Raw genomic sequence first — 16865 nt, 5'->3', positions numbered from 1 at the left:
TCGTCAACGTGGAGCTGTTGGTTTATGTGGTCCCACAAGCCCGATATGCATCACAGCAAAAGCGCTCTCTGATTGTCTCGAGTGGTAGCCAGATTGTTCGCTTCCATACGACGTATTGATCACACACAAACGCTGCTGCAATAAAACACCTGCATGCAATAACTAAATGTATTACCTTCATTCCCTTGCTATTGTTTCCAGTGTATCTAATGGCCAGACGGTAACATACAAACTCCCTGATGGTGTTACGAACCCGAACCGTGTTTCGGCGGTTGCCCTCTTGTAGTAAGTTGTAATGCCATCCGGTTTCTCCGTACGGGAAGAACAGTGGATACAACATTGGATCCGCATGAGACGAACCTGCTGATATGCTTTGCATCCGGTGATTTGGGTTAACGGGTTTGAGTCATAGATAACCAGATCTAGGTTCCTGGTGGTTGACCATCTTCACCAACAAAGACGACAGCTACCTCGTTCACATGAGCAGCTGGTTGATTGTATCGCCGTGGTCATTGTTTGGGTCGGCAATTATGTGCATGGTCACCCTTCTCGGTTGTAACATGGGATTGGCAGCAGCAGCATCTTGTTCCCTCTGCCATACTTGTCGCATGTTTCTGTAACAAATAATATTAAAGCATGTGTGTATCTTGTATATATTCACGTAATATGTGTACAGTATATATGAACATTTTCATGTAAATAATTAATAATATAATTATAGTTATTATCTGTATGCTTGGTTGTATTGTATGTATGGTGTATAGATAAGGTTAGTTTATAGTGTACATCATGTTTTATGAAATTTGTTCAATCATACACTTGAATTTTCGGTATTTTCGCTAAATATTCTTATTAGAATTGTGGATGCAATATTAAAAATTGTAAGTATTGTAAGGTAAAGTCACTCAAAGCCATATGATGTATCACTTGCATGAAAAATAACTCAATAACACTTATTATAGTTAACCATATGCAAGTGTAACCTGAACAACAGTACAGCACAGTATTAATTATGTTATGTATCATTGTTGAATGGTAAATTTTGTTAAAAAATATATTACTTGGTATAATAAAAAAATTAAAAGTAAAAATAAGTAGAGGTATTAAGTCAAAGTTTTTTTTTTTGGTACAATACACACTGTATATATATAATAAAAGTAAAATAAATAAACAAAATATTAATCAACTACATTACACAAGTGTATTAAGTCTTGTTACGATATCATATATGATATGGGAATAGTTTGAAATAATTAAATTAAACTTAAAAAATTGGTTTCTTAATGAGTGGTAATGTAAACTACAAATATATATAAAATGTGTAACGTGCCACGTACAATCAGTGAATGATGTCGAATCGGAAAGTGTTGTGAAATAAATGAACTCTCGAAATTATTCTAAGTGTTTTTTTTTAAAATTATTCTAAGTCCATAATTAATTTAATAAAACTTGTGAAAAATATTCTAAGGCCAGGAGACTAAAATATTAAACTGGGTGACGTGAAGGTGCTTGCTCTAACTCTGGTGGATCACGTCTGAATTGTGCCTAATCTGGGCCCCCTTATATATCGTCCAGGGACTCCCGCGGTACCTTCAGGTCCCTGTTGGTCATCTGCACCTGCATCCGCTTCTTCCCACGCTTTGCGTTATCTGAACGATGTCGTGCGTCAAACAATATTCCTATTATTCTATCGGATGTATTGTGTGCCTATAATATTTTATAAGGGTGACAAGCATACGTGCGATGATCCGTCTTTGACCCTGAACGATGCCGCCAATAGTAAAATTTGGTACAATGTACTATTGTCGCTGCGTTCGGCATTATTACGCCGCTCCGCCGCCGTTGATGATTATATTAATATGTTTAAGAAAATATGTACTTAATCTCCTGCTCACCTTTAGAATCCGATTATAGTAATATTTTACACCCCTATCATAAAATGTCTGTTGCACCCCCAATGTTAGGTTATTGTTGGCTATGGTATGTAGTAATTTATATATATTTAATATAAGTATCAGAGCACGTTGCAAATGTTACACTACAATTTACACGAATGTTGTGTTTTCAATGAAATATTAACTACACATGACTACAATAATTATTAATATTATTAGTTATTAATTAATAATTAATTAATGTGATATGTGTTTATTTAACTAAATATATATTATTAATATATTACTCAAAAGCCACTGCGAATGGATTGATTTGCCGTAATAGACTGTCCAAGTCTGTAAGCAAGTTCTCCAACAATGGGCTTGTGCGTGGTTGTTGTGCCATACGAATCTGGTTGGCTGACTCGGATTCAATGAAATATAACTCGCAGTATTTCGGTTGCATCAGTTCATTCCTGACAACGTCATTACTAATTCTGCGGTACACCTGCCCGTGTACAGTGAACACTCTCGGTCCCGGACCTGGCAAACATCTTGGGTTGAGGTCAGTGGAGAACGCAGCAAATGCCAGTGTGTTGTTGTACCGACGGATTTCTTTGCGAAAATGTTTAGCTACCTGTGAATCATCTATCAACAAACGAATTAATAACTCTGGTGGTTGACCCAACACACACTCTCCTGTAACGGCCATTTGACCGTTATTACAACACGTTGTAAAATGATTTCTGTTTACACGTTCGCAAGAGAAATGACGGGCACCACATTGCGTGCAGACGGCATCCAATGGTCCAATGTCATGGCGCTCTGGAAGTTCATATTAAATGCCAGCCAGACGGTCTCTCATGGGCACGTGCGCTGTGGGAACACCCGGTGGAATCGGCACAAACTGTAATTAAAATGACAGTTGTAAAAGAAAAAACTGTAACCAATATTCATTATAGTGTATGAGATATTTACTGACCTCTTCATCGACGCCTGGTAGTAAAACGTCAAATATATCCCTGAATTCAAATACTGCCTCTGCGTCAGCAGGCAGTAAATCCACAAACTCTATGTCACCTTGTACCACTTCCTCGGGTTGCAATGGGTCTTCTTCATTTATGTTCCTCATTACCTCATCCATTTGGACTTCAATAATTTCCACCTCTATCTCGTTGTCATCATGGATAGCCACGTCCACTTCTTGTTCGTTGCCTAGTGCCGCAATCTCCAAGACCGGTTGAACTAACTATATCATAAAAGGAGGTCAGTTTTAATGTGCGTACAGTAATATAAGTTTATGTTATGTATAGTGAAAAAGCATGAATTAATAATAAGCATATTGCATAAAATTATCTCACCGCTAGGGAATCTAATAAATTGCAACACATTAAATAAATAAAAAACACTTGTATAAATAATAATCAAATATAATTAGGGACATTTTCCATTTCACATTTAAATTCAACATCATAGAGAAATACACTAAAGACTGAATATAGTTTAATAGCAGCATTTAATTTTAATATATTATATAACTTTTACATTTACTTATTAAAAAATAATTCAAATATAGTATAATATATTGTAATATACTATTATACTTAAAAAAAAATTAAAATGTGCAATTACTAAATGATAAATAAACATAATATATGATGTTATGTATACATCAAATTGCTAAACCTACTATTTGAATGTAAAATAAAAACCTATTATTTAATAAAAATTCTGTTATAATAAAACTATAATAGAACCATATAATAAAAATATAAACTTTATATAATATATTATTATAGTGTAAAGTGTAATGTATAATTTATTGTTGTCTTGCATAACATTGAAAGTGTTATTGGAACTGTTCATAATAACAGCTAACACACACACAGACACATATATATATAATATATAATAAATTATTTAACTCACTAAAGATGGTACTACTCTTAGTAATAGACGGCGACGAATTCTGCCCAAAGCGTAGTCACGACCAGGGACAAAATGTCTCGAACACAGTTTTGAGTTAACAAATATCTGTTGAGCATACAAACCATTGATCTCGGCGAACAACACCCATTGACGTCTCTGCTCGTCATTCAGTGGAAACCTAATGTAATCAATTTATGAATATTCACAGTGTATGGCTAGAGTAGTAATAAAACATTATTGTTATTTATTAGTTGTCACCTGTGCACAGACACTCCATCAAGACCACTGACGTTACCACAGATCACACATATTTTCACCATGGTGATGTGACTAAAAAGTGACATTTTAATGATAATCGAAAATGTTATAACTAATAATTAAATGTATTAATTAATATATGTATAATATAAGTAGTATAGGTAGGTAGTATAAAACGTAAGTTTATACACTCGGCGTAATTATATCGTACCTATGTTATCAGTGGTGATAATAGATTAACACGGGAATCCCAATAGTTTTGTGTTATTTTTAGAAAAACTTTGAATATTAACGGTACATAATGTACATTGAAAATAATTTTTACGAAATGTCATAAATGAAACGCATAAAGAAAATGAGAAAAAAAATCAAATAGGAATACGACAAATATTCACGTTGAAAAAGTGCGAGGTACGAACGTAATGAGAATGTCGTTGACCACATCGACCGACGATCCCGGAAAAGAACTTGAAAATAATAGAACACATTAAGTTGTAAATAAAAAAAAAAGCGGCATCCTCGAAATCACATCCGGACTTAGTGGGAACACGGCCTGGTAGTAATTCGCGTTGCATTCTGAATTGAACGACTATAACGCATATCCTTGTAATACTCGGGGCGAATGCGCTAATTAATTAGCTTATATGAATGATAGAAATTGTACTTACCGGTCTGTAAAACGTCCAACGAAGTTAAAAAAAAAAATTATATATTTGTACTAAAAAAAGTACAGAAAAAAGTGCAAATTTTTGTGTACGTAAAAACAAACGTGTTGCATGAACGTCAAAGAAAAGTTGCCTGATGCAGGCGCACCGGACCCAGGTCCTCAACGCTTTTCGCTCTCCACTCCGCCACAACATGGCACCAGTATTACCAAATATTAAATACCACACATAATATAATTTAATTAATATTACAAAGGATATTATTAAATATTAATTGTCAATCGTCACTGATGGATAGACTGATGGGCCAGACTTGCGGTTATTTATAGTACCAATAATACCAACCATAAATGCGTAATATGCAATGGAATAACGAATGTCTTACGGACGCCATTCAATTTGAATTGTTCATTCGAAGTGAGTACACGTATTAGTTATTATAACCTTTTCGTGTGTATTTTTTGTTTGTTTTTAGGTTAAGTGAAATATGTCATTTTACTTAATTAATAATTTAAAATATTAAATGTTATAGATAATGTTCAACATAAATATCAATATCAATAAAATAGTGAACAACCTTAACGACGGCCAAAAAAGTATGAATATCAAAAATAATGAACATTTACAACGTTACCTATACACTTTTATTTTTCAGGATGCTATGGCTGTGGCAAAAAGGGCCATTTGGCCCGTGATTGTACGTATATTTTGTAATTATATATATTATTAGTATTATTGGACGTAAGCAACAAATTTTCCTAAATTATTAATAATAAGATCTGTATTTTTAATACTTGTTGTCCAGGCAAAAGGCAGAAGAGGGAAAAACGCCCGAAGACCATAAAGGGCAGTGAGAGCCGGTCGGGCGGTAGTGATCGCGGGGGGGAGGGCTATAAAAAAGCACCCCGATCACCCGAACGACGGTCCAGGGCGTCGTCTCGCGAGCGGTCCGAGGTTCGTCGCTCGCGCCGCAGCTTACCAGCACCGGCACGCGAGCGGCGATCCGTGGCATCGTCTCGCGGGCGGCGATCCCCGGCGCCGTCACCACAACGGCGGCCCCGGTCCGTACCGAGAAGTTGGAGCTCGGTGGTGGCGGACCGTGTGGCCGCTATGGTCATCGACGTAAGTAGTACTTATTTATTATTATTAATTAATATTTGTTAAAAATATAATTTAAATACATTGTATACAGGACAGAAAAGGATGTCCAAACAGTAAGCAATAATTTTTTTTTTGTTTGCATTTTTATTATTATTTTTCTAAATTCTAAATTTGTTATATTTATTTTTTCAGAATAAATAAAATATAATCAATATATTTGTATGTGTTTTTCTTTAAGAGTTTTCCTGGTGTATATATTTATATTAATATATGAGTATCTAATAATTAAATAATAGTATCAGTTGTAGGTGCAACTTAAATGTATCATGTTTGTAAAGGAAAGTATAAGTTCGATCAAATTACTTACATTATAATTACAGGTATTTGTGCAGCTAATAGGTTAACCTAATAATAATAATAAACATGTATTTTAAGTACCATTATTATTATGTTGAGTGGTTAGTAGCTTAAATAATTAAAACATTTATGTATGCTTATTCAACTTATTGTAATCTTAAGTATATTATATTATATTAATAAATTTTAAAATATATAATGCAATAAAATATTAAAATGTAAAAAAAAGAAATTAAGCAGTATAATAGGTAATAGGTATTGGTTAATTTACATGAGCTATTGCGTATAATACAGTTAATTTTTTTTTTTTTTAATTTCATTTTCACATAAAAATGATGAAAATAGAAGAATTTTTGTAAATGAATTTAATATTAATAAGAATAAATAACATAATATACATTTAATAAATTCATATTTACCATATTAAATTACTATAATAACATGTCCAATGTCCATCCAACATATTATATTCAGTCATAACAATTCTGCTTTAGTATACACACACAGTAATATAAGTAAGTTTATATATATATATATATATTGGTATACCTCATACCAGTGTATGTATTGAAATGTCACACTTATAATCATAATCATAACTATACACTGTATAAACTCTTGTTTCTTATCCTTATGTACAGTGTCAGTGTGTTGTAGGTATATCCGTATATATTATAATACTACATCATAGTCCAATATATAAGGCAAAACATTAAAACAAATCAAATAGGTATCAATTGTATAATACAATATATAACAATATTTAATATAGGAAATAATAATATATATAATTTGTTCAGAGAAATTGTTACAGTATACATTAAAACGTATTACACACTACATCATAGGTAGTCAATTTAAAGGACATGCATAATAAAATACTATAAGAAAAGTCTCATAAACATTTCCTACAGAAACTCTTAGGTATGATTAAGAATATTTGCAATTACAACTTTGACTTACCTAACTATACCTGTACTCAACTCTTTCAGGGGCTTTTATATTATGAGACATATCAATTTTATATGTAAATGAAGAGTATGCCATCATATATACCTGTATAATAATTCCGTATAATTCGTGTGTAATAAAGCTTATATTAATATTAATTGTCTATTTAATATAACGTTTCAAAATACAACAACATAATATTTTAATATAACAAACAGCCGATAAAAAAAAAAAAAAAAAAAAAAAATCGAAAAAATAATAAAATCGTCGAAAACCCGCGTAATAATCGAACCTAACCTAAGAAAAACGCGTTATCGAGACGGCGGCGTTGGAGAACCGTCTGTTTTCGCGATAACGACGGCGGCGGGCCATGGAAGAAAAAAACGGCGACCGAGGCGCACTCTTTTCATAGTGAAACGAACTATTGTTCACGCTTTATTATATAAGACTAGCAGGCCAGCCTGCTAGCCGGGTGTGCCTCGCTCTGCTGTGAAATTCGGTCTAAGTGATATTCGCTCTAAGTGAGTATCCTAGATTGAAGTCAGGACTGTAAAGAAAATATCATAAAAAGTCTAGTAGTCACAATTTTAGTTAACCTAACCTCCGGTGGTTTGGAAGGAGCCGAGGGGGTCCTAACCTAACCTTCGAGAGGGTCGGTGTGCCTCGATTTCTGGGCTGGTGGAAGCCGCCTTCGGCGCCTTCGAGGGGGTCGTGAGAAAATCGTGCTATCAGGAATTCGGTCGGAAATTGTATAATCGGGTGTCTAGAAAAGAAATCATACACTAAAAAAGTAAGAAAAGTACTGAAGTCGAGTAAATAAATACGAAAAATGGTAATTGAGTGTCTAGCTATCAGTCCTAAACTGGTGTAATACCGTTTCCTATTGCATGCCCTGTTCTTTTTGTATATAAAAAAAATAAAAAATGTATTTAGCGAAAATGATAGTCGAGTGTCTAGCTATCAATCATCACATCACGTGATGCCTGCGCCTCCGACGTCGAAAGTCTAATGTTGTATTGTAGGATTATAAGTTTAAAGTCGAATAACATATTGTGAGCATTCAAGTCGAGTTGTCAGTTATCATTGGGAAAAATCGAATTAAACGTCTTTAAACCCACCCACCACGTAGGCAATCCGACTGCGTCGGATCGCGGACAATGCGTGAATAGTAGGTTTATAATGCCAATATAATATAATATGAACAATCTGATACCGTGTTCCGTCGCATGCCTGGTTCTTTTTTCATATTATAAAATTATAAAATTTATTTAGTGAAAATGGTAGTTGAATGTCTAGCTATCAGTCATCATAATATATGATATAAATCGATGTCCGAAAGTTAAATCCATAATTTTCATACCTCCTAATGTCAAAGTTCAGAATATATCAGATGTTGTTTTTGATATGTAGGAAACTATATAAAGCATATCAAATGTCATAAAAATTCAAAATGTACTCCATTAACGCGTTGTAGTACTACACTTTATATTATACTAATAATAATCGTAATAATATGGTATTAAAAAAAAATCGTAGACGTATGTATTTTATCGTATAAGAGAAAGCAATAGCTTTAATTTTCAAAATTCAAATTAAAATATCAAAAAATAACTTGAAAAAAATGCAATAAATTTAGAGCGTTCGGGTGGCCGTGTATATCAAATCGCCGCAGTAGGATCGATTATAATATGTATTATGAAGTAAAATTAAAATTGGTATTAGTTACAATGAATACAACAATAAGTATTTGAGTTGACTTTTCTACAATTTTAATTTATTTTCTTATTTTTTATTGAAGGTGTTTGAAATATTTGAAATTTGAATTCAGAATAATTTTGAAATGCAAAAGAATTACACGATAGAATAGAAATTGAGTATTTGAGGGGGGGGGTCTAGCAATCAGTCATCGCCTAAAGTAAATCTTTGTAATATGTACTTTTAAATACATCATCATTATTATCATAATTTAAAAATTGTTTTGAAATTTTAAAAATACATACGGTTTATATCACACGCGATAAATATAACAACAGGGTATGTAAATATTTAACCCATCTTTGAAATCCCTTATTGTACCAATATTTTACATAATTGACCAGTGTCGTGTATTCGTTATATAGTCAGTATTATTAATATATGTGAAGGAAAGATAAATAAAATAAAGAATATTAACAACAAACAGAAAATAATCGTTTGATAATTATAATTTATAGCTCAGCATTAATGAAATATAATAAGTCGTTAAATAAAAATTAGACAATTTATTGTAATAAATGTATTGGTTTATTCAGAAGAACCAATTTAAAAGCAATAATGCTTTGTAAGTGTAAATATGAATGAGTACCTATGTATAATGTTCAGATAACTGGCTTACATTAAACCAGCATTTTAAGCATAACGTCTTATAATATATATTATATAAGCTAAAAAAAAACAGTAGTACAAAAAATACATGGTGCTTAGATGACAGATGTTGTACCTATATTGTGCAATTGCATCTTATTATTATACGTATTTTCCGTGTCTATGGTATCGGTGTTCTAATACATAATATATGTATTTAAGGGGTTCAATAAGGTATTGGTTTTCTACGAATACAAAATATATACCTAATAAGCAAAATTTGTATATACTTTCGCATATTTAAAGTTGTACGTATTTAACAATAATACGCCGACCGTGGAAGTGAAGGCGTACAGTAATGATGGGTACCTACACTGATAATTAATAAATACTAATTTTGTATTGATTATAACGAATTTACCAACAATAAATAGATTTACAATTCGTCAAATCGAAATCTTATCGACGATAAGATAGTATTACTATACCCAAAGATTAAATCTAACACGGCCGCCGTTGACGTCCAATTAATATCGGACTGCGAAGATGACAATATATATTATATAAACATAATATAAACGCCACGTAAAAATAAAATCGAAATCTCCTTTTTTTTTTTAATGTTTAATAACAATTGCATTTCATCGGCATGCAAAAACTCGAGATAAACCTGTAGATACGTATATAATACAAACACGAAAAACACGTCGAAAATCGGTATTGAATAACCAATCCGCCTAAAATATATAATTACCCATGTATACAATATTGCCGAGTTCAAAAAATAATAAATATATATCAATACATGAATAGCGTATAGGTAGTAAATATATGGGAAACTATAAAATAAATATACAATATTCCAGTAATATACGTAGGTATGCATAATATATTAGAGGTTTAACTCTCGACAATCAAACGAAAAAACATAAAAAAAATCGGAAAAAAATGCAAAAAATCGAGAGTGTCCGGGCGGCCGTGCGTTTCAAAGCGCCGCCGTCGGATCGACGACGTAACCCCGCCGGAGCGGGATTCGAACCTGACTAACCTAGCACGGGGACCTAACGCCTAAACCTATCGACTACAGTTTGAGATGGGGAACCGAGTCGAACGTCGAGCTCTTAAGCCGTTTCCGAACCGCAGAGAACACCGCATTAATCGCATCGATTCGCAGTCTCCGTCCTTAACGATCGTAAAAGAAGAATCGCCGTCGTTATCATACGTACGACGACTATTTAACAGACGCGCGCGCTATTCCGACGTACCTCTCGCGGTTCGAAAATCAAACACAAACGCCCGTCGTAAAGACCAATAACGTTTATGTCGCGGAAACCGAAACGCGTACATGAGAATCTCCGTGTTTAAAATACGCGTACGATCAAATATCGAGTCTCCGTATTATATTACGCACGGGTACGATGAACAGTAATATATATAACGCGTAAACCCGCTCCGAGCTCACAAAGTCGTTATAGACCGACAGACCAATACATAAGACAATAGCATTAAGATAATATTATTATCGCTGTCGAGAACGTTTTAAAGACGTTCACTGTCGAGCTACAATAATAATATACGTATTTAAGGCGGGAAAAGGTCGAGAAACGGAAAAAAGGTAGAAAAAAACGCATCGAAACGAAGCGGCGGCGGCGGACGACGTTTTCGAAAATGACGCGGCGGAACGGAATTTTGTGATTGGTAATTGTCTATAATACGGGTGGCGCGGCGCCGGCGGAAAGACGAACCGCTTCACGCTTTATTATATAAGGAGATTTCTAAGTGAATTTTACATTTACATTAATACTCTGCTTATGCAATCCGTTAAGTAAATACTGATATTTGTTTAGTTTTTTGAATAAATATAGTCAAATACTCGCAAAAAATACAGAACTATACATATTAATTGAGCTAAAAATATCAAAGGTGTGCAAGAAAAACAGTTTAATAAAGATAATTAAATTTTATTGATTATTTTTTGGCCAGCATTTTGGAACCGGATAGTTCATTGCTGTGCCTTTTTTCCTGTCATTCATAGGACACCGTGGATTGTTCTATAATTCAAAATGTAACACATATTTTACTAAAAATTCAGTGTATATTATAATTCAGATAAATTTCTGTATACCTTTTCTTGACCTTGCCAGTACACAAATCTAGATTTCGCCTTTCTAATAAGGTACTTATCTTCCGACGATAGTTCCTTTGTATTTAAAGACATTGAAATGTCAATAAATGATGAATGTTTTGGACACCACCATTCTTTACATTCCTGAATTTATCATTGACATTAAAATAATATTAGATTCTGAACGAAGTGATGAATGTATTGATTTTACAATGGTGTGTTTTTTTTGTTTTTGTGTCTGTGTACAGCATAACTAGTCGAAATAATGCTCCAATTTCAAACTATGGGGGTGGTTTCCGATGTAAAAAAGAATATCCTTGGTGCATTATAGAAGTAAAAAGTTTACATTTTCCAACAGTTTTCAAAAAAATCGAGAAAAACAAAAAAAAAATGACGAAAAAACGGCAATTTTTACGCAAAACCAGTTTTCGACCAAATCGATTTTTTTTATGGTTGTAATTCAAAACCTAATCACTGAAAATACTTGAAATTTTCACTAAATGTTAATGTTAGTGGTATCCGTATAAAGTTAAATTTTTAAAAAATTTTGACTTTTTATGAGTTACTTATAGACCACTGAAATTTTCGATTTTTTTGAGAAATTTTTTTTAAAGTGTCGATAAAAAATTTTTGGATGACCAAAAAGTTTTGAAAATTTAATACAAGGTTCCTTATGAGTTGTTTTTATTGTAGCTAAAAAAAAATAAAAATCGTTAGTCACAATTTTTTTTTATAAGCGTTTATAGTTCAAATTTTTACGAAATCTGTCGAAAACGCGAAAATTTGCAAGTAATTTTGAAGTTGAAAAATCATAAAATTTTTTTCTTTTATAACTAAGTTTTGAAAATTTGGTACAAGGTTCTCCATACATTTTTCTTCAAATATCTGTAAAAAAAACTCTACCGGATTCAGACAAAAAATTTTTATGAGTGTTTGAAATTTAAATTTTTACAAAAACCACGTTAAATAACAGTTTAGCCTCAAACGATTTTTGATATTTGTTATTATTCAAAAAGTATAAGTCGTAGATACTTGAACATTTTACCAGTTATTAAGATTCGCATTTTCTTTACGTGATTTAAATTTCAAAATATTTTGACTTTTTTTGAGCTATTTGTAGACAACTGAAATTTTCAATTTTTCTGAAAAAATATTTTTGAAGTGTCGATAAAATCTTTTTGGCCCTATCAAAATACTTGAAAATTTAATACAAAGTTCCTCATATGTTATTCTTATAGTGATTAAAAAATTATAAGAATACATAGGCACAATTTTTTTTTATTAGCATTTGAAGTTCAAATATTTACAAAAATTCGTCAAAAGCATGAATATTTTCAAATTATTTGAAGTTGAAAAATCATAAAATTTTTTGTGTTTATAACTAAGGATTAAAAATACAACACTAAGTTTTCCATAAGTTTACCTTCAAGTATCTATAGAGAAAACTCGAAGCATCATTATAGGAAAAATTTTTAATGCGTTTGAATTTTAAATTTTAACGGAATAGTGTAACGATATCGATTCATCCTCAAATGATTTTAAATATTTGTTATTATTCAAAAAGTATAAGTCGTAGATACTTGAAAATTTTACCAGTTATTAAGATTAGCGTTTTCTTTACGTGATTTAATTTTCAAAATATTTTGACTTTTTTTGAGCTATTTATAGACAACTGAAATTTTCAATTTTTCTGAAAATTGTTTTTTTATGTGTCGATAAAATCTTTTTGGCCCTATCAAAATACTTGAAAATTTAATGCAAAGTTCCTCATAAGTTATTCTTATAGTGATTAAAAAATTATAAAAATACATAGGCACATTTTTTTTTATTAGCATTTGAAGTTCAAATTTTGACGAAAATTTGTCAAAACTATGAATACTTGCAAATTATTTTGTAGGTATATTTCATAAAAATTTTTTGTGTTTATAACTAAGGATTAAAAATACAACACTAAGTTTTCCATAAGTTTACCTTCAAGTATCTATAGAGAAAACTCGAAGCATCATTATAGGAAAAATTTTTAATGCGTTTGAATTTTAAATTTTAACGGAATAGTGTAACGATATCGATTCATCCTCAAATGATTTTAAATATTTGTTATTATTCAAAAAGTATAAGTCGTAGATACTTGAAAATTTTACCAGTTATTAAGATTAGCGTTTTCTTTACGTGATTTAATTTTCAAAATATTTTGACTTTTTTTGAGCTATTTATAGACAACTGAAATTTTCAATTTTTCTGAAAATTGTTTTTTTATGTGTCGATAAAATCTTTTTGGCCCTATCAAAATACTTGAAAATTTAATGCAAAGTTCCTCATAAGTTATTCTTATAGTGATTAAAAATTATAAAAAATATAGGCACATTTTTTTTTATTAGCATTTGAAGTTCAAATTTTGACGAAAATTTGTCAAAACTATGAATACTTGCAAATTATTTTGTAGGTATATTTCATAAAATTTTTGTATAAGTAGCTAAGAGTTGAAAATTTAATACAAGGTTTTTTCATAAGTTTAGCTTACAATTATTATAAAAGAACTTAAATTTTGTTGTATTCAGACCATTAAAACATAAACCACCTTTTCACCAACCACTAGAAATTATATCCTAGGCTGACAAATCCATCTTCGTTCAGAATCGTTTTTCGTATACAATGATAACTATCATTGGATTCAAATTTAACACTCCTATAATATATAATAATGATCCATACGGCACCTTATGTACAGCAGAGCGGTACTCACTTGCCCGCTTTTTTAGGTTACATATTATTTTAATATTGTAAATTATTATAATAACATGTTAATGACATTCATTATTTAACTAAGTACCTACCTCAGTCACTGATTTAAAACTTTCGTCAGGTAAACTTTCAGTTTTTTTTTCCAAATTCATTTTACCTAATTTCGCACACACCAACTTTTCTAAAAATTCCATTTTCTCCATTATGGGCATCAACTCATGTTTTTGAACATAATTTTTGTCAGAAATTACATGTTTCTAAAATAAAAAAAAAAATTTATTTCATGAAAATTAAAAGTCAATTTTTGAATGATATAATAATTTGATTACCGATTCATTTTCATCATTTTGAACTACAGTAGTTGTATCTTTGTTTAACACTGAGTCAACTAATTTTTGTTCATGTGTTGCCTATAAACAATAATGATTAGCATACTTTTTATTACTTGAGTTATTCAGAAACTAAAACCCACCAACTTATCTTTCAAATCCTGGTTTTCCAGTTCAAGTTTTAAAAACATATTTAAAGTATCTTTATTGTATTAATTACATTAAATTTACTTAATATTTTTATAATATTTTTTTGTTATTTTAAATACTTACAACTTTTAAGTTTGACAAATTTACATTTACTTTTAGCGTTTCCTACAATTTTTTTTTATTATAATTAGCATTTTTAATTTGTATTATAAAAAATTAAATGTTACTTACAATCTCATTGGTTAATATTTTATTTTCATTTTCCAATGCCTCATTATCATCAGCACTATCTTTCAGCTCGGTCTTTTTACTATTTAAATCGTAGAGAATTGATTTATATTGCTATATAAAATAATAATCCATAATTAAATTAATATTATAAAGTTAAATTAAAATATTTGTAGTATTGTATTAGATATTTATTTATTATATTATTTTATATAGTTGTGTAATGAAAATGTTGTATCGAATTATAAACATTAATTTTAATTTTAAATTAATTTAAAAATGAAATTATTCAATATAAATATTAATGTTTAATCAAAAAATAAAATTGTTATTATTAAATACCTGTCGTAACACATCCATTTCTGTTATGGATTCTTGGAATGCAAATTTGAAAAATTCCAATTTCGATACTTTTTCGCCTTGGTTTTTTTTATTGTACTCGATGTACAATGTACCAACATCTTCAAGTACATCAATTTCCGAAAAATCCATTTTAATATTTTAAAAATTAAAGTACTTCTCAAGTCATAAGGAGGTAAAATTGTTAAACTAACGTGTTAACCTTAAACCCCTAAGATGGAACTGAAGACAACAATGAATATAATCTGAATTAAATCTTTGCACATCATTACATCAAAAGTAAAATGTTTGGTGCCTTTGATAAGATAAATATCTATTTGGTTTTTTCTATAATGTGCTATTTTTAAAAATACATAATATAATGTATACTATTCACACCTATACGCATTTAAGTAAGTATGATAAGTTTATCTGACAATTAGCAGCTTTCTACAGCTTTCTATGGTAGCTAGCTACAATAATTGTCATCTATGCTTTGTAGTGTTTCTTTTGATCGTTTATTTTTTTTATTTGATTATTTATTGAATCATGCCCACTATTTATGAAAAAAATGAGTATGCCGATATGTTGGCAGTTTTTTATGAAGTAGGTAGGAGTACACTTAAAGCATCCCGTTTGTACTTGCAACGATATCCTCAGAGGAGACAACCATCAAGAGCTACTTATGTGAATATAGACAAATGTTTACGCGAGAAAGGTAATATTAAGCATATATTAATGATGATAAACAAATTGTGTAATTAAATGTTATTATAAATAAACAATTTTAAAATTTTAAAATAGTTATGAATTAGTACCTACCTACCTAATAACAATAGGTATTTGATCATAAAAATTTGTTTAATATACTTGGTAGGAAATTTTACTAAAAATTAAAAAAAGTTTCCAATTGGATTTAATTTACTCACCAACTTAAACCTCATATTGCATTTATTACCTTCCAAAGTATTCAATCATATTAATTAATATAATAAAAAAATAAATAAATAATAACACATATACATATATATTTATATAAACAATTTTAGAATTGTAGGTATTTAATTTAAGCTGGTTCAAATACATACATATCTATTTAATAAAATATAACAAAATAGTTGCCTTTGCGTATTCTATTTACATAATTAATTACACTACATACAAATTATACCAACATCAATATTCTAAAAATAACATGTAAGTTAAGAAATTTAAAAATAGTAGTTGAATTTTAATATTATTATAATAATAGTATTAAATTAAACATTAATCTAATTTACACAATAGGTATAAAAAAAAAAAAAAATAAATAAAAAAATAAATAAAAAAAAAAAAACAATAAAAATAGTACAAAATTAACATTAAAAGTAGTGATAAAACAATTACTAATTAAATTGTATCATATAGGTAGTTTTCCAACTGGTAAAAAAAAAGAAAAATGTTGTCCTGTGTTGGATGAAAATCATCAAGTCAG

At 30.3% G+C, this 16865-nt stretch overlaps 1 pseudogene; it reads right to left on the bottom strand.

Annotated features, from left to right (window-relative positions):
* Positions 1–3: 3 nt before the first annotated feature.
* Positions 4–4123, bottom strand: LOC126554674 (uncharacterized; annotated as a pseudogene).
* Between the last annotated feature and the right edge of the window lie 12742 nt (positions 4124–16865).

Source organism: Aphis gossypii, unplaced genomic scaffold (genome assembly GCF_020184175.1).
Source record: "Aphis gossypii isolate Hap1 unplaced genomic scaffold, ASM2018417v2 Contig00576, whole genome shotgun sequence".
In the NCBI taxonomy this organism is placed as follows: domain Eukaryota; kingdom Metazoa; phylum Arthropoda; class Insecta; order Hemiptera; family Aphididae; genus Aphis; species Aphis gossypii.
Note: the sequence above shows the minus strand (reverse complement) of the source record. Positions and strands in the feature narration are given on the sequence as shown.